The sequence below is a fragment of the Nannospalax galili genome, unplaced genomic scaffold, assembly GCF_000622305.1.
Source record: "Nannospalax galili isolate Female #2095 unplaced genomic scaffold, S.galili_v1.0 scaffold1055, whole genome shotgun sequence".
Lineage (NCBI taxonomy): Eukaryota > Metazoa > Chordata > Mammalia > Rodentia > Spalacidae > Nannospalax > Nannospalax galili.
Window position 1 is genome coordinate 983055 of NW_008337140.1, and position 17647 is coordinate 1000701.

Consider the following 17647-nt stretch of genomic DNA (forward strand, 5'->3'; position numbering starts at 1 on the left):
CCCTGGAAGCGGCACTGTGTAGTCCTGTGTGCCAGGCCCCCTGGGGTGTTGTGGCCTCTGCACACTCTAAGCCCCCTCGGTGCTCCTCTACCTGGGTAAGTCTGGTTTGTTCTGGCATGCTGGGGCCGCCCAGCCCATCAGCTGCCTCACCCAGTCTCTGCCCATGGGGTCTGGCTCTACTCTTAGGTCTCGGCTTAGCTTTCCTGCTCTTCTTGTCCCCATATGGTCTGTTCCATGCCCAGCACAATGCCAGGCGGGCACACAGTGACCCTCCAAAATGTGTGACCAACTCAATTCACTATCAGATTTAAAGAGCACTCAATACTGGGTGTGAAAGCACACAGCTGTAATCGCTGAAATCAGGAAGCAGAGGCAGAAGGACCACTGCAAGTTCAAGGCCAGCCTGGTCTACAAAGCCCTTTTGAGGCCAGACAGGCCAGGGCTACAGAATGAGACCCTGTCTCAATAAATAAATAAAAAATACATACATACATGCATGCATGCATACATACAGGCCAGGAATGTAGTTCTTTTGGTAGAGTGCTTGCCTAGTGTACACAAACCCTGGCTTCCCTCCCTGGCAAAGCATTACTGAGTGTGGTGGCACACACCTGTAATCCTACCAACTCAGGAGGTTGAGGCTGAAGGACCAGGAGGTGAACAAAGACAGGAGAATCAAAAAGTTCAAGGTCATCTGATGTGTCTGAGGTCAGCCTAGGCTATAGGAGAGTCTGGCTCAGTCAATCAATTATCAAGTACACAGTAACAACTCACTCTAGCCTTTCCTCAGAGGCCTGTGACTACCTGATTCTGGTCTCTGCTGGGCACATCTTACTCCAGAACACAGATGTGACGGGGACAATTTATTTGTTCTCCCAGCAGGATTGTTGGCCAGGCAGGGTTTCAAAGGAGGGTCCTGAGGCTCCAGCCAGCTCTGATGGTCTGGCTGTGTGACCATGGGCAAGCTATCACCCTCTCTGGGAAGTGTGGACAGAAAGAGGCCAGGGCTGGCGCAGCCTAGTCGGTGGGAGACGCTGATTCAGGGGATTGAGCAGTGGCGGCGACGGAGCAGACGCGGTGTTTGAACAGCTGCAAGTCCTTAAGGGGATTTCCCCCCTTTTCAACAAATTGCCGTAAAACAGCATTTCGTCCAAGTCAGCATTTTGGGGCAGCCTGGCCTCCTCCCAGGGAAGCGGAGGAGACTGGCTGGGAGTGAGTGCTCCAGTGTCTTCCGGACCGAGAGGGGATGGATGAGGCGCTGACCAACTCCTCCCCTTGCAGCCAGCCCCTACCAGGGGTCCCGTCCCAAGGGTCCCGGAGACACGCCCTGCCCTCCCCCCACTGGCTCCCCTCCTGTCCCTCCTCCCAGCCATCCCATCAGAAATGCGGACGGGAGCCCAAGGGAGGGCGCCACCCACAACCCGGCACTGCGGGGATGACCCCAGCCCAGGTCCCGGGCCCCAGGGATGGGGTTGGTGGAACCCGACCCGAGCAGAATCCAGGCCCCACCACCCCAGACGGCGGCTCTGCCGGGAGCCAAACCACAGGTATGTTATGAGACGCTTCCTGTTGTGGAGACACCGCCGCGAAGCCCCTGCCCGCCCGCCTGGTCCCCACTCCCGTCTCTTCCTCTCTCCCCTGTCAGGCCCAGACTCCCTCACCTGCCCAGTGGGCCGCATTTCCCAGCCCTTCCTCGGTCCAGGCTGCCCCTGGCCTTGCAGCACAGCTACTTACATTAAGTGTCCTAACCTCTCAGTGTCCTCTTTTTTTAAAAAGGGCCACCAGCCCCTTCGGGTGTGCAGCCTTGTCTTGTCCCACAGGGCCAGGAAGTCCTCCCTTTAGTCCAGTCGTTGCAAAGTGGCATCTCTCCTCCAGCCCTCTAAAGGTGCTGGTGATTCCCTACCAAAGCCTCAGGTCTTGGGGAATAAAGTCTGAAAGTCTTTTTTCTGTCCTTCTAGAACTTTTCCTGGCCATTCCAGAGATAAAACTGACCAGAGGCTATAAAACCTGCTGAGGACAACTAAGTTAAGGATAGGTGGAGGGGGGCAGAGGACATGACCCCAACCCCAACTGTAGCCCAGGCCCCCCAGCCTCCACCACAGCCTCTAAGCCTTTTTCCATACCTCCTCCTTCCCTGAGTCCCCAAAGAAAGGTGTTCTCCCACTCAGGGCCAGACCCCTCCTTTGGGAGTCTCAGTGTAGACACTGACCCTGTGTGGCTTCCAGCCTCTTGCCCCACAGGCCACACAGACCTAGCCCTACCTGACCATGGGGTCTCTCTAACCCTTCCCAGACAAGTTTTTGGAAAAGACCTCGCCCCCACCTCTTTCCTTTGTCTATCTCTCTTCCCTGCCTTCCACATCTTCCTCTAGCCATCCTGCAGAGCCAGGTTTACCCCAAGCTAGCTCAGTCTCATGGCCTCTGGACCAGCTCCCCAGCTCCAGTTATATCACCAAAGACTAGCTTACCTGTCTCCAACTTCCACCTCTCATTGAGCCTTAGCCCTGAATTCCACAGCTGTCATTTCCTGCTGACTCGGCAGCTCCTCCTCCAACTCCTACCCTACCCTGCCTGAAACCCCAATTGCCCAGGACAAAAATCTGAACATCACTTATGGCCCTTCCTTCCTTCCATGATGGTATAGTCTCCAAATCCTTTATCACCTTGGTGCCATAGAGACTATCCTCCCTTCCAGCCAGCTCAGCTTTTCCTGGGGGCTCTTGTGCAGTAACCCACCCTACACAACTACACATAACATCCCTGTTTCTTCCCCCCTCAAACTACAGATCCAGTCCTATGGACTTTGTCCCCTCTATTCTTCTAATTTCTATTCCTTCTCCACCATCTCTGGCCTGATAGAAACCTTGTATTCCCCCAAAATGCAACCCAGAGGGTGGCATACCCCATCTAGTCCATAAAGCTTAATTTATACTGCCAAGGACTGGGGATATCACTTAGTTGGTAAAGTGCTTGTCTAGCATGCACAAAGCCCTGGGTTCAACACCCTCTATGTGGATAAAGCTGGGCAAACACCTGTAATCCTGGCATTTGGGAGGGAAGAAGCAGGAAGATCCCAAGTTCAAGGTCATCCTTGGTTACATAGTGAGTTAAAGAAACCAGGCTGGACTACATATGACCAGTGTTTTTTAGCAGAAAACATTGCCAAATCCTCAATGGAACAATTACAGAAATCTCTCACCCTGCCTCTACCCCCACACCATCTACCATCCTCCACATAGCCTATATTGATTTCAAGAACACTTCTCAAACTGTAGCCAATACTAGAGTCATCTGGATGGTATGTTAAAACACAAGTTCCAGCCCTATGCTGACAGTGAGTGTGAGGTAGAGCAACATCTGCATCCTTCCAAGCTCCGAAGCCATGCTGACGGGTCCTGTGTATGGACCACCTGTTACCACAGCTCTGCCCATGGCTCTCCCCTGCTCCAGATTCTCAAGTGGCTCCCTAGTACTCACAGAATAAATTCCATGTTATTCTGCCATTCATGTGACTGAGGAGATACAGAGAGGGTGGAATGGTCAGTGGTGTGCCTGGCCAAGCCCTCAGGTTGCAATGAGGGAGCATACTCTAGGTCCAAGAGCTTGGGGGAAGAAGTGGCTAAGGATCATCTCAACACAGTAGCTACATAGGCATGTGCAGACCCGTCTGTCTCATCTGCCACGTCATCACCTGTGTGCCTTTAGTATCTGTATCTCCATCCACTCAGACCTCTGTGTCTGTCACCATTCCCATGACCCACTTATATCTATCTGTGACTCTTTCCATCCTCCCCCAAGTCGTTGTAACCGACTGGGGTCCCCTGACCCAGGTCCAGCTCTGCACATCCTGAGCTGCTTGCTGGTCACTTGGCAAACCACTCTGCAAGGCCAGTGTGGTGCTTATGAAGCTCAGCTCTTTGCCCTCCTCCCCAGACAAGGACTGGCAGAGACTTGGAGGGTCTGTGTGTCTACTAGATCTTTGTCAACTCCATGCCCTATTTTTTTTTTTTTTTTGAGACAGGGTCTCCCTGTAGCCCCAGTTGGCCTGGAACTCACTATGTAGACCAGGCTGGCCTTGAACACACAGAGATCTGCCTGCCTCTGCCTCCCAAGTGCTGGGATTAAAGGTGTGCGCCAGCACGCCTGGCTCCATGCCCTATTTTAAAAGTGTGGGTGATAGCTCCTCTAAAGCCTGAGAGCTACCTAGAATCTGGGTCCTAGTTAGCCTGGTGGGTGGCAGGGCAGGACTGCACCTCTACCGATCGTGTCTGCCCTACAAGGCTACGGTTCTACCCAGGAGTCCTAATGTCCTGCACCTGATATACAGGGAACAGCATTGGAAGGAGGCTTGAGGGAGATATCAGGATTCAGTAGGTGCAGACTGGCAGAGTGATCCAAGCTGAGGGCAGAGCAGAGCACATGTCCCAGTAAGAAGGCACGCGCGTACACACACACACACACACACACACACACAAAGGAGGAGCCATCTGATTGCACTAGAGAGGCTGGGACTGCAGATGAAAGCCTGAACTTGTGAGTGGACCTGGCAGTCATGCTCCCACCTCAGGGACCCTGGGTGCCCTCAAGCTAAATGTTCTCATAGCTGCCTACATGACCCTCTCTGCCTGGATCCCCCTTTCTTCCCTCTCTTCAAGACAAACTACTCCTCATTCAAGGCCCTGTGGATGCCTCCTCCTCTTCTAAGCATCTGTCCTTGCTTCCTGCTTTTGGACCCTGCCTCCTGCTCTCAGATCCCACCTGTGGGCCAGCCCTTCTTTCCTGAATGTCCACTGCAGCCTTCATTAACACCACCAACACCAATTAAAGAAAGCCTGGAGCTGGAGCTCCAGGGCCAGCTCTGACCATGCCACTTCCCACCTGAGGCCCAGTACCTTGGGAGGCTCTATGGCTCTTCCTGAGTCCTTCTCAAGCCTGGGCCACAAAAGGCTGGCCAAACTCAGCCTCCCTCCCTACAGGTGACTGCATTTAATCCCAGGCTGCTGGCCTCTGCCAACTGGAGTCTAGACACCTGTTATCTCCTGAAGGACATCTCACAGCAACAAAGCCTCCATCCAGGGAGGTAAAAATGGCCAAGCAGAGGCAGGTGACCCAAAAGTGACCAGGCCGAGGCAGATGACCCATGGCCACCGTGCACCCTTAGACAGGCAGCCAAGGAAGCTGGCTCATCCCATCAGAGGCTCTGGCCTCAGCTGGTGCCACGCTGTGTCCGCCTCCAACAGAGGCCTTGAACCTCTGACCAAGCCTCCAGACTGGAGGGTCCCCAGGCACGGCAGGCAGGCCTCCAGGCCATCGCCTTCGCCTTCTGGTTGCCATTTGCAGTCTTTTCCGGAGTGTCACCCGCGCCCGCTGTCGCCAAAATTCCTGGGCCTCACGGCTTCCCTGCGCGGTGGCGGCAGCGGCCACAAGAGGGGCGTGGCTGGGCAGGGAGGGAGCCGACGGGAGTGCGGCCAGGCCGCAGCGCTCAGGCTGGGCCAAGCAAACACCACTGTGCCAAGGAGCAGGGCGAGATAGTTCACAAATGAGAAAAAGCTGCTTCCGACTTGGGCCACAGGGAGCTGAGGTCACCTGAAAGAGAGGCAGCCGGCAAGGGCACTCTGGGCTTGGGAGAAGCTTCCGCTGGCTGCTGCAGGACAAAGCAAGGTTACACAGCCATAACCAATCCGGGGCATCAGAAAACCCTGCCCCAGATCTAGCTTACCTTTTTTTGTGGGAGTGGCCAGGAAGGTCCCAGCTGGGGCAGGACCTGGGGAGGAAAGACAGGGGCACTGAGAAGATGCCTGGAGGAAGCATTCATTCCATCCACATTTAGTGACAGTGACAGTCCTGAAACCAGGCACTGAAGAAACCTCTTCGCTGTGCCAGGTCTGTACTGGCTGAGTTCTGTCTCCTCAAAGGTCTGGCTGGGGGTGGGGGTGGGGGCTAGTATGTGGGGCTAGTATGGAGATGCTTTCCTGCTAGGGAAGCTGGCCCTGATGTTTGCATCTCATCCCTGCCCTGGAGGAGCTAGGGGGCATCGGGCTGGCTAAGATCTCTGGGTTGTTGAAGCACAGAGCAGGGTGCACCTCTTCATGGAGAGACATTTTAACTGAATCCTGATAGTTGAATAGAAAACTGAAAGGCAGATGATGTAAAGGGAATTTCAACCTGTAGGATGCTGCTTGGCAGATACAGGGATGGTCTAGAAGTGGCGTGGGGTTGGAGAAGACCAGCAGGAGCTAAGAGTGGGGCAACAGGAGAGGAGCCTTAGGAGTCACACTTAGATTTCACTAGAAATCAATGGGGAGCCATGGAAGGTTGTTGAGTGGGAAGACGGTTGTGGCCAAGCTCTCCAGTAGTACAACCAAACATGGTACCAAGTTCTGTCAAAATCCCTAGTCGGCCTGGCATGGTGACACAGGCCTTTAATCCCAGAACTCTGGAAGCAGAGGCAGGCAGATCTCTGTGAGTTCAAGGCCAGCTTGGTCTACATAGTAAGTTCCAGGTCAGCTGGGGCTACAGGGAGACCCTGTCTCAAAAAGACCAAACAAAAATTATCCCTAGTCCAGGACTCAGGAAATAATGCAGTTGATAAAGTGTTTGTCTAACATGCACAAGGTGCTAGGTTCGATCCCCAGGACCATATAAAGTGATAGTGCATTCCTACCACACATCCACCATCACACCTGGCAAGAAAAATTTTTTAAATTGAAAAAAACAAGTTCAGCAGGGCATGGTGACACAGGCCTTTAATCCCAGCACTCACGAGGCAGAGGCAGGCAGATCTCTGTGAGACCAAGGCCAACATGGTCTACACAGTGAGTTCTAGGCCAGCTGGGCTTACAGGAAGACCTTGTGTCAAACAAACAAGAGTTCAAGGTCATTCTCAGCCACATAGTTAAGTTCAAGGCCAGCTTGGACTACATGAAAACATCTCCCTCCCTCCCTCCCTCCTCTCTCTCTCTCTCTCTCTCTCATACACACACACACACACACACACACACACACACACACACACACACACAATTCCCTAGTCTAGCTCTCAAAGCTGTCTATGTACAGAGGAGTTGGGGCTAGTGTCCAGATCCAGATAGGACTCCTGGGTGGATAGAGAGGGGACACCCAGCCAGCCCACCTGGCAGGAAGGGCTGAGGCTGCGTCACTCTCTCCCCAGCTGCTTGCTTGCCTCTGCCTGCTCCCATGGAAACTCTGACATTCTGGCCCTCTCTAGCTGCACAAATAGCCTGATGCCAAAGCCTACAGCTCCACCTCACCAAGCCCTGAATACTCTGGCTACTCTAAACACCAGAACCCCTGCAAAGGACACTTTCTGAGCCCCTGACCTGGCTACTGGAGCCTGGGTGAGCCATCTGTACCTCTCAGTTCAGCCCACTCCCCTGCCAGCCCCTCCCCTCCAGAAGACAGGAATGTTGATCTGCTCTGAATCTGGGCTTTGGAATTGAACTGGCTGGGGTAAGGACAGGACACCCAGGCCAAGAGAACAACAGAACTGAGGGTATGGTATGGCAAAGCCCTAAACATACACAAGGGACAGAGGATTAAAACAAAATTGTAAGCCGGGCGTGGCAGCACACGCCTTTAGTCCCAACACTGAGGAGACAAAGGCAGGTAGATCTCTGTGAGTTCAAGGCTCACCTTGTCTACATAGTGAGTTCCAGGCCAGCTGGGGCTACAGGGAGACCCTGTCTCAAAAAGACCAAAAAAAAAAAAAAAAAAAAAAAAAAGTAGGGCCAAGGGGAAGGAACTCAAAGGAAATGCATTAAGGCTTGGGTTGGATCCCCAGCACCATACACATATATACACACAAGCAAGCACACATAATAACTGGTGCTGGGGATGTAGTTGGTAGAACATTTATCTAGCATTCTAGAAGCCCTGAATTCAGTCCCTAGCACTGCATAAACCAGATGTAGTAGCACACAGCTGTAATCCCAGCACTCGAGGTAGAAGCTGGAGGATCAGAAATTCAAGGTCATCCCTGGCTACATAGCCTACATATCAAATTCAAGGCCAGCCTGGGCTATATGAGATCTTGCCACAAAAAGCAAAAAACAACAAAACCACTCAAAGCACAAGATAAAATAACTAAATTAACTAATTAACCATAGCTGACATTCACTGCCCAGCACTGTTCTGAGCATTCTCATGGGTCATCTTATTTAGACCTCACAACAACCCTTTTTACAGAGGGGGAAACTAAGGGACTGACAGGGTGCAGTAATTGGCCCAGGGTTAAATTCAGGTTGAAGCCTGAATTCCAGACTTCTAAGGTATCTATCCCTCCTCAAGACTGAATTTAACCTGATCTGTGGGTACCAAGGCCTAGGCTCGTTCTCTCTTTTTAAATCTCTCCCTCTCTCTTTTTAAATCTCTCTCTCTCTTTTTAAATCTCTCCCTCCCCGTGTGTGTGTGTGTGTGTGTGTGTGTGTGTACGTGCGTGCGTGCGTGCGTGTGTGTGTGTGTGTGTGTGTGTGTGTGTATCCTTCCACCGTGGATTCCAGGGATTGAACCAAAGTCATCAGATTTGTGCTGCCTCCACTTTTACCTGCTGAGCCATCTTGCTGGCCCAGGCCTGGACCAACTGTACAGGTGACTTGACTTGAGAAGGCTGCCTGGGATCAGCTGAGGAAGACCTGAATATCAGGGTCAGAGACCTAGGTCCAGCCCAAATCTGGCTCCTCCTCACTCCACCCAAGCTGGCTTAGCATTCTTAAATCTTAAATATACACCTAGAATGCACACGGCTCTGCGTTCAGTCCTGCACCACAAAATAAATAATAAATCCCAAATACATAGTGTACACCAAAAGAGCACTGGGTGTGTTCTGCATAACTTTAAATTTTTTAATATTTTATTATTTTTAAAAATATTTTATTATTTTTATTTTATGCATATGAGTGTATTGCCTGCATGTATGTGAGTGTACCCATGTCATGCAATGCCGCAGAGGTCAAAACAGGGCTTCAGATTCCCCTGGAACTGAAGCTAAGGACAGTTCATACCTGCCATGTGGGTGCTGGGACTCGAACCCAGATCCTCTGCAAGAGCAGTCAGTGCTCTTAACCACTGAGCCATCTCTCCAGCCCCTTATTATTTATTATTTTTATTTTATGTGTATGAGTGTATTGCCTGCATTTGTATAAGTGCACCCATGTCATGCAATGCCCACAGATGTCAGAAGAAGGCATTATATCCCCTGGAACTGGAGCTACCAACGGTTGTTAGCTGCCATGTGGGTGCTGGGAATCAAACCTGGGTCCTCTGTAAGAGCAGCCAGTGCTCTTAACCACTGAGCCATCTCTCCAGCCTCTTAAAATTTTTTATTCCATTTACTTATTATTATGCAGAGTGTGCATGCTACAGCACACATGTGGCAGTCAGAGAACATATGGGAGTCGGTTCTCTCCTTTCATTATGTGGGTCCTGTGATCAAATTCAGGTGGCCAGGCTTGGGGGAGAGCCCCTTTATCCTCTGAGCCATTTCTCTTCTCATTTTCCACCCCCAGCATAACTTTAACCCTCCTGGACCTACTGTCTTGTTTCACTGAGGAGTAGGATGGGGGCCCAGAGAGGCCACATCCTTTTTACAAGGTCCTACCTTGAAGAAGGCAGGTGTGGCCAGAGCCCAAATGGTCATAACCCCTATACTTGGGTGTCCAGCAGACCTGTGTCCTGCATTCCACATCCCTCTGCCCTACCCATGCTTCCACCTCACCTCATTTGGCACTATAGACAGGCAACGCTGGGCACAAAGTAGAAGGCCTTTGGAGCCCCCTCCCATAGTCCCACAAAGCAGGAAGCTGAGTGGATCAGTGTGCCAGGGCCCTGTCTGAGCCCACTTCAATGCAACTCTGTTCTCAATGCACTAATCCTCTTCTTGAACGCCTTCCCTGTGACATCTCCTCTTTGCACAGTTAAATCCCATATCACATGTGGAAGAGACAGTCTAGTCTACATCCCCACCGAGCAGCTTTTGAGAGCTGCAGCACCTCCAAGCAGACTGACCTGACATGCGACCAGCTCCTCACTACAGCTTTCCAAACAAAGGCACTGACGTGAAAAATCAACTCCTCCCAGAGGTGGTCCATTTCTATGCCTCCCTGTGGGCAGATCTGGGCTAAGAGTCTCATTCTTTTTCTTTTCTTTTTTTTTTCCTTCTGGTCTTATTGAGACAGGGTCTCCTTGGAGCTGGCCTAGAACTCATTATGTAGACCAGGCTGGCCTCAAACTCAGAGATCCACCTGCCTCCCCAAGTGCTGGGATTAAAGGCATGTGCCACCACGCCCAATAAGTCTCATTCTTAAAACTAATGGGTTGGGGCTGGGGATGGCTTAGAGGTTAAGAGCACTGACTGCTTTTGCCAAGGACCCAGGTTTGAATCCCAGGACCCACCTGGTTAACAACTGTCCGTAACTCCAGTTCCAAGGGATCCAGTGCCTTCTTCTGACCCCTGCAGGCATTGTACAACACAGGTTCACTTACATACATATAGGCAATACACTTATACACAGAAGAAAAAAAAAAAACTAATGGGTAAGGAAACACTCCTGAGCATGGTGCATGCATGTGCTTTGTTTTGTTTTAGGCATGGTCTCCATGTAGCCAAGGATGACCTTGTACTCCTGATCCTCCTAGCTCCACTTCCTAAGTGTGGGGATGCCATCTTGTTTGTTTGTTTGTTTGTTCTGGGGCAGGAACTTGCTATGTAACCCAGACTGACCTCAAACCCAAAACAACCTACTGCCTCAGCCTCCCCAGTGCTGGGATTACAAGTGTGTGCTACCGTAATCTGGCGGTGCTGCACACATTTTTTAAAACATTTATTTATTGAGAGGAGGGGATTATGCATACCATGGCATCCATGGGAGGTCAGAGACCAATTTGTGAGAGTCAGTTCTCTCCTTCTACCACGTGGGTCCCAGAGATGGAACTCAGGTCACCAGGCTTGGCAGAAGCACCTTAACACATGGAACCATCTCACAGGTTCCCTGCATGCATTCTCATGACCTCACTGACCACTGCCTCAACTCATACATTAGTGACACGTGAACAATTCCTACCATCTAGAGGATTTTTGTGAGGATTACACTTACTTTGTATACTGAATTTTGAATGAATTGTTGGGGCTGGAGAGATGGCTCAGCAGTTAAGAGCACTGCCTGCTCTTACAGAAGACCTGGGTTTGAATACCAGCATCCACATGGCAGCTAACAACTGTCCATAACTTCAGTTCTAGGGAATCCACACCCTCTCTGACCTCCATGGGCACTGCATGACATGGGTGCACTTATATACATGCAGGCATAGCACTCATACACATAAAAAGAACAAATGTGTCATACAGAAACTCAATACATGTTCACTAATAAATCTAAATATTGTCACCATGACAACATGAGATACTCTAAACCCCATTTTACAGATGAGAAACAGATATAGTGGAGTCACTTGGCCAAGTTCATCAGCAAGCCGGTAGAAGACTGTCCCAGAACTTAGAGCCAAGTTGGGTGAATCTAAAGATGTTGAAGACAGCTCCCCATCCACAACCTCAGCTGAGATATAGTGTTGGGGGGGGTCTGCCACATCCCCTCAGCACTCTCCCAGTTTTCCTAACCCCCAGGAGTTCTACCCCCACCTCAGTCCCTGCTGCCACTGAAGGAGGGGGCTCTGCATTCCTGCCTAAGCATCGGATTTGCTGTGCTCCAGGAACTATGAAAAGAATGTTTGCCATGAGCTAACGTGGTCGCCTGTCAGGGAGTGTGGCCTGGAGGGCCCACACAAGCTTTGCAGCAGCCAGCACAGTGGGAGAGAAGGAAGCTAGACAGAAGGGAGAACTTCCACGTCTCAAGACTGGGACACTGGAAGAGGTGGATGCCCAAAAATTCACCTCAGCTGGACATGGTAGCTCACATCTGTAAGTCCAGCTCTCAGGAAGCTGAGGCATGGTGAATTTGTGATCAGCCTAAACTACACAGTTTTGGGCCAGCCTGAGCTACATAGGGAGATTCAGAAAAGAGAAAGGAAAGGAAGGAAGGGGAAGGGAAGGGAGGAGAGGAGAGGTCAGCTCCTGAAGGCCTGTAGAGGAGAAATGGTCTTCCACCCCTACAGTCTTCTTTCCCCTCCCCACAGGCTACAGGGAGAGCCAGACCAGTATCACTGACCCAACTCAGGGAAACCATCACTGAAGTGGCTCAGGAGCCAGAGTCAAAACTGACAGGTGAGGTCAGGATCCTGGGCTCAGACTCCTAGCTCAAAGACGCTGGTGTCCCTCACCAGTCTACCAAAATCTCAGATACTAGGAAATAGCTGCCCAGCCCTCTCTGTTCTGAACTGTCCCCATGGGCTTGACTTTCAGGTGCCTGTTGCTCATCCTCTCCCTCCAACAAAACATCTTGTGTTACAGAGATGCCCTGGGCATGCTGAGGATGCTCAACAGTCAGTTCTCCACTCCATTCCTTGAAGCTGAACCCTGGAAAGCCAAGAGGTCAGTGAGAAGGACAAGAGCCAGGTGTCTACACAGAGCTGCATGTGAATCCAGGTCCTGCACTTAGCAAATAGACTGGATACTTACCTAGCAGAGCCTCCCCTTACCCCTCTGTTAGATGGGCCACCAATCCCTCCTTGCAGTACAGGATTAGAGGTAATGTAAATACAGGGCCTGATGCACAATAAATGCTCAATAAACTCTTCTTGTTATTCTCCCTCAACGGTACAGAAAGAATTGACATTAGAGTGTCAGGAGGGGTGGCAGGTTTCCTCCATGCCAGATCAGGCAGCCTCTGGGGGAGTAGGGCCTGAGTCCAGGGTCCTAGCCCTTGCTCTGCCTCTGGCTGCTGTGTGACCTCAAGTGATCTTTCCTGATCCTCTAATCCCATCTATGCGATGGCCTGGCACTCTCCATGAGGCACTCACCAGGCCCTCCCCCTGCCCAATCCCCTCACAGGCCTTTCTGCTATCCAAGAATAGGAATTCCATCTCTCCCAGCTGCATGGGGACAGTTAGTCTCCCATTCAAAACTTCCCAATCGAGCCAGGCATGGTGGTGCATGCCTTTAATCCCAGCACTTGGGAGTCATATGCCAGCCTGGTCTACATAGTGAGTTCCAGGACAGCTGAGGCTACAGAGAGACCTGGCTCAAAAAATTTTTCAATTAAAAAAAAATCTTCCCAAGAATCTGGATAGAGGCAAGGACAGTCCTGCCTATGCTCCAGGATCCAATCAGAGAGGTGTGATGCAGAAAAAAACTGACCAGAAAGTTCTAGGAGCTGCCCTTATCATAAGAGTGACCTGGGACCACTCCTCACCTCCCTTTGAGAAAAAAGATCCAGTTTTGTTAATAGAGAAACTGAGGCACAGAGCTGAGTAGTGCCAGGAAAGCTCTTCAACTACATATGCTGCCTTCACCCAAGATCTGCTGTCTACATCCTACCTGCTCTAGAAATGACCACACAGCAGAGAGATCTGGACTTTCCCTGATAGCATGGCTTCTCTGGCTGATGTCTGGGAACATATGTACATTTTCTGGCCTTGTAGACCCACCCAGGCTTCTGTGCACACTCAGGGCCTCTCAGATACTACCCCCAACTCATGGCCACATGTAACCCCAAGCCCCAGCCATTATGGTTTATGACACCATAGAAGCCAAACTTAGGTCTTCTATGTACCTGTCTCCTCTGGGGTTAGGTCAGGTGCTCTCGGTACAAGGCTCCCAGCCTTCCATCTCTTGACCCCACCATCAGATGAGTACATCTCCATCAACCTCTCCCTCTTAACCCCATGGCAACCATCTACTTTAGTCCCCTTCACCTCCCTCCTCAAACTGCTCAGCCTCCTCCCAGGTCTCCCTGTCTGGAAGATGATTTCCCCTTTGTCTTTGGCACAAAGCAGCCAGTTGCTCCCAGCTTGCACCACCCAGAAGCTCACACCCTGTCTCTAGACAAAGACCTTGGAAACCTGACCTCAAAGTAGCATGGTACCCGTTTTCCCTGTTGCATTAGATCGGCTTCCCAGCTTCCCCCACTGCTGCATTTTGTGTCAGCCCTGCTCCCACTCACCCTTCTCCCTCCTGCAGCACACAAAACTCTCACCTTTGAAAGCCTAACAGAGTCACCTCCCTCTTCAGTGCTACCATCCCTGATTCCCCTACCCCCATCCTGACACACATACAGCCCTGCCTTCTGGCTTCCATGTTGTTTCCTCTCCCTGTATACCTCAGCAGGCACCTTGAGACCACAGCTGCACCCCATATGAGAGACCGCTGTGCCTCTGCTTCCTCCACTGCAACTCTGTAAGTGCCTTGGGACCAGCTCATCTGAAGGCTCCACTTCCCCACAAAGAGGCCCGTGCTGCCACTGGGGTTTGGAGTGAGCTGGGGGCCAGCAGGGCAGGGAAGTTGGACTCACATCCTTTGGTCTGGCTGGGGCCCAGAGCAGGGGAAGCAGTGGGGTTTGGGGACTTAGTCTGACAGCCGTGTTTGGTATCCTTCCCCTCCCTCTTGCTAACAGACACATTCCCTTCCATTTTTTTCTTGCCCTTCCTCTGGGCCAGAGTGGAAACACTCATGTTCACTGAGGTAGACAAAGTGAAACCAGAGAGAAAGGCAGAGAGAGAGAGAGAGAGAGAGAGAGAGAGAGAGAGAGAGAGAGAGAGACACGCTGGTGAGCGTGTGGGGTGTGAATGGGTGTGTGTGCAGTGTATGCAGGCTGAGTCCTGTGGAAGTATGTCTGGCTGGCTGAGCCCTGCAGGCCCCCACTGTGTCTGTGTGTGCACACATGCGTGTCATTGTTTTAGCATTTGTGATGGGAATGTGCTCGTGTGTCTCTAATAAGTGTTTTATTCAGTGTGTGATTGTGTGTGAGTCTCAGTGAAAGGGAGTGTGGCTGTGTGTGACTGTGCATACCTGTGGTTTGACCACATGCTTTTACGGGATTGTGTGTCCCAAGTCTGTCTATGTTCACCAGGTCAGAAGGAAGCCAGCCCTGCATCTATGTCTTGACTTGTGCTCCCCAGCTCCTCCCTTGGGGGGGGGGGGCCCTCCACTCAAGATAATGAAGATCAGCTCTCTTAGCTGTCTCCAGAGAGGAATCGCAACTGCACATCCTCCAATATCCCTGCCCCACAGCACCCCCTCTTCCCAAGCTTCTGGGAAGCTCCTTCACCATGGCAGGCAGGTGCAAGATCTCTGAACTGCTAGAGCACCCTGCAAGAGGTCAGGGGCATTTCTATGTCAAGAACCTAGCATGTTTTCCCGTACATGGGTGTCTCAGGCAAATACATGTACACACACACACCCTAACCAAACTCAGAGGACTCTGCCCTTCCCAGCCCCTCTGGCTGACTGTTCCCCACCTGAGATCCTCCTAGTATCTCCATGTGGTGGAGGCACCAGAAAGCTGTTCCAAGGACCTGGTACCCCAGCCACTCTTGGCCAGGCACAATCCCTGGTCCCCACACGTGTCCCTGGAGATGGGGGGAGGAGGTACAGAGCCTCCACCAGGGACATTTCTCAGAACCTGTCTCTGGTGTCAGGTAGGGGCTGCCAGTAACCAGCACGGACTTTGGGATAGAGGCAGAAAAACCCACTGGGAAGTTGCCTTCGACTCAGAAACAGCAGAAAGATGGGGAAAGAGGGCGGAGTGGAAGTTGAGGGAGTTCCAGGGCCGCTCACTTCCTCCTCCCTCCTCTGCCCCTGCGGAGGAAGTTTCCCTATTCCCATTTTACAGGTGAAGTGTAGTGACACAACCTGAGCCTCATCCTCCGGGTTTCCACCTGGCACTGTCCAGTGTAGGAGAGAAAGGATGTCTCCCGGAGTCAGAAGCGGATACAGGGTGCAGGACCCGCTAGTCCTCCCCACCATCCTCACGCCGCCCAGCAGCGGTTCCGAGGCGCCTGCGCCCCCGTCGGGTCCGGGGAAGCCCGTCCTCGTCCTGCCCTGGGGGGTTCCCAGCCCGCGCCGCGCGTCGCCTCACCTGCAGGGCAGTCTCCGGACGGTACTCCGGCTCTCGAGAGCGGCCGGGGCGGCGCGGGCTCGGGCTGGGAAGTGGTCTGGGTCCGCGCCGCCGGGGCTCCGCGCCGCTCTGCCCGCCGTCGGGCGCCGGGGCCGAGTGGGCGGGCGGCGGGAGGGGCGCGGCGGGGCGGGGCCTCCGCCCTGCTCTTTCCACTGCCGTGGCCAAGAGCGCGAGCCCCACCCACCGCGGGAGCCAGGCTCGCCCCTCCGCTCTCTGGAGCCCCCAGACCCCTGGGACAGACGGCGCTGCAGAGAGGGCGGGAGGGCAGGGCGCGGTGCCCGCGGGAGGTGTCCACTCACGACTCCCCCCAGATATTGACCTAGGCTGCCAGGACTCACGGGAGGGAGGGGCGGTCGTGATGGACCCAGTGGCGTTTGAGGGAGCTGAGCGGTGCAGTCGGGGAAAGCCCGCAAAGGCCTTGCTCAAGTTGGTTAGACTTCGCCTTGCCTTCGGAGAAATGGGGAGCCTGGGAAAACCCGAGTGATCAGATTTGTGCTTTGAAAGTGCTTGTTGGCTGCTCTGTGCAGCAGTTAAGAGGCAGGACCACAGCACTAGTCCTGGCATGGCCCAACGAGCTGGACATGGAGTTTGGAGGGAGGATTAAGCATGACACGAGCTGAGGCAGTGAATAGGCAGGATTTGGATGTTGGGGTGAGGGGTCTAAGAAAGAAAGAGCTATCAAAAACAGTGGCCACAGGCTGGGCGTGGTGGTGCACTGGTGAGAGGCAGAGGAGGCAGATCTCTGAAAGAAGTGGCTAGATTTCTGGTTAGTAGCCTGGGAGTGAGTCCAGGAGGAGGGTAGTGGGAGTCAGCGGGACTTCCAGAAGGAAAAAGAGACCTCTGAGCCTCTGGGTTAGAGATGTGGGATGAAACATCCTTCATGTTCTGTTGCCATGGGGTACAGAGGAGCTGGGGGGAGCAAATGGGCCAGAACACAAAGAGGGTCCACTGTATCCACCAACCAGTTAAGGGCAGACAAAGAGGGGTCTGCACTGAGATGTGGCTGAGGTGGAGGAGTCAGGGAACAGCATGTCCAAAGATAAAGGCAACATTTTTCTAGAACGCTAAGGAGGCCCACAGGACCAAGTCTTATACTATAGTGTCCTTTAGCAGGGGTAGCTATGGGCAGGTGGTTGAGGTGGAGGACAGGGTTGGTACCCAGGCCTTAGAGGCTAAAGAGGCACCCCAGGAAAAGAGGTGGAAACAGGGAGTGCAGTGTGGAAGGTTAGATGGACTGAGGAGGGGAGAGTGATTGGCGTGAGAGTCCCCAATGTCTGCTCTAAGCTGGAAGGATCTAAGCAGTGTACAGACCAGAAAAGGAGCAAGGACAGCCCAGGGCTGTCACTCACCCTGTCCCTCTCCTGCTGTCTGCCTTCCAAGGGCCTCCTACTTTGCTTTCTCCCTGCCAAGGTACACAACAGCCCCACTACTCCTCAGTGGGGCCTCTTACCCCCACCTACCCCAAAGCCTGGTCTTACTCCATCCCGACCATCATATTGGGGGACTGCCAGGGGGTCTTTGGGCCTTGTTCCCTGGTCTGAGCCAGCCCAAAGAAACTACAGCAAAACCAGGCTGGGGCCTTGCTTGAGGAAGGGGGAAGAGAGGGCAGGATGGCAGTTTGGC

At 52.6% G+C, this 17647-nt stretch overlaps 1 protein-coding gene across 1 annotated transcript in view; it reads right to left on the reverse strand.

Annotated features, from left to right (window-relative positions):
* Col8a2 (collagen type VIII alpha 2 chain) overlaps positions 1 to 16128 on the reverse strand; it is a 30500-nt gene extending 14372 nt beyond the window's left edge. Inside the window, exons 1-2 of the mRNA XM_008832126.3 lie at positions 15986 to 16128; positions 5719 to 5763 (exon numbers count right to left, since the gene is read on the reverse strand). The gene's annotated coding sequence lies outside the window, so the exon portion shown is untranslated. The remainder of the gene's footprint in view (positions 1 to 5718; positions 5764 to 15985) is intronic.
* Positions 16129 to 17647: the final 1519 nt, after the last annotated feature.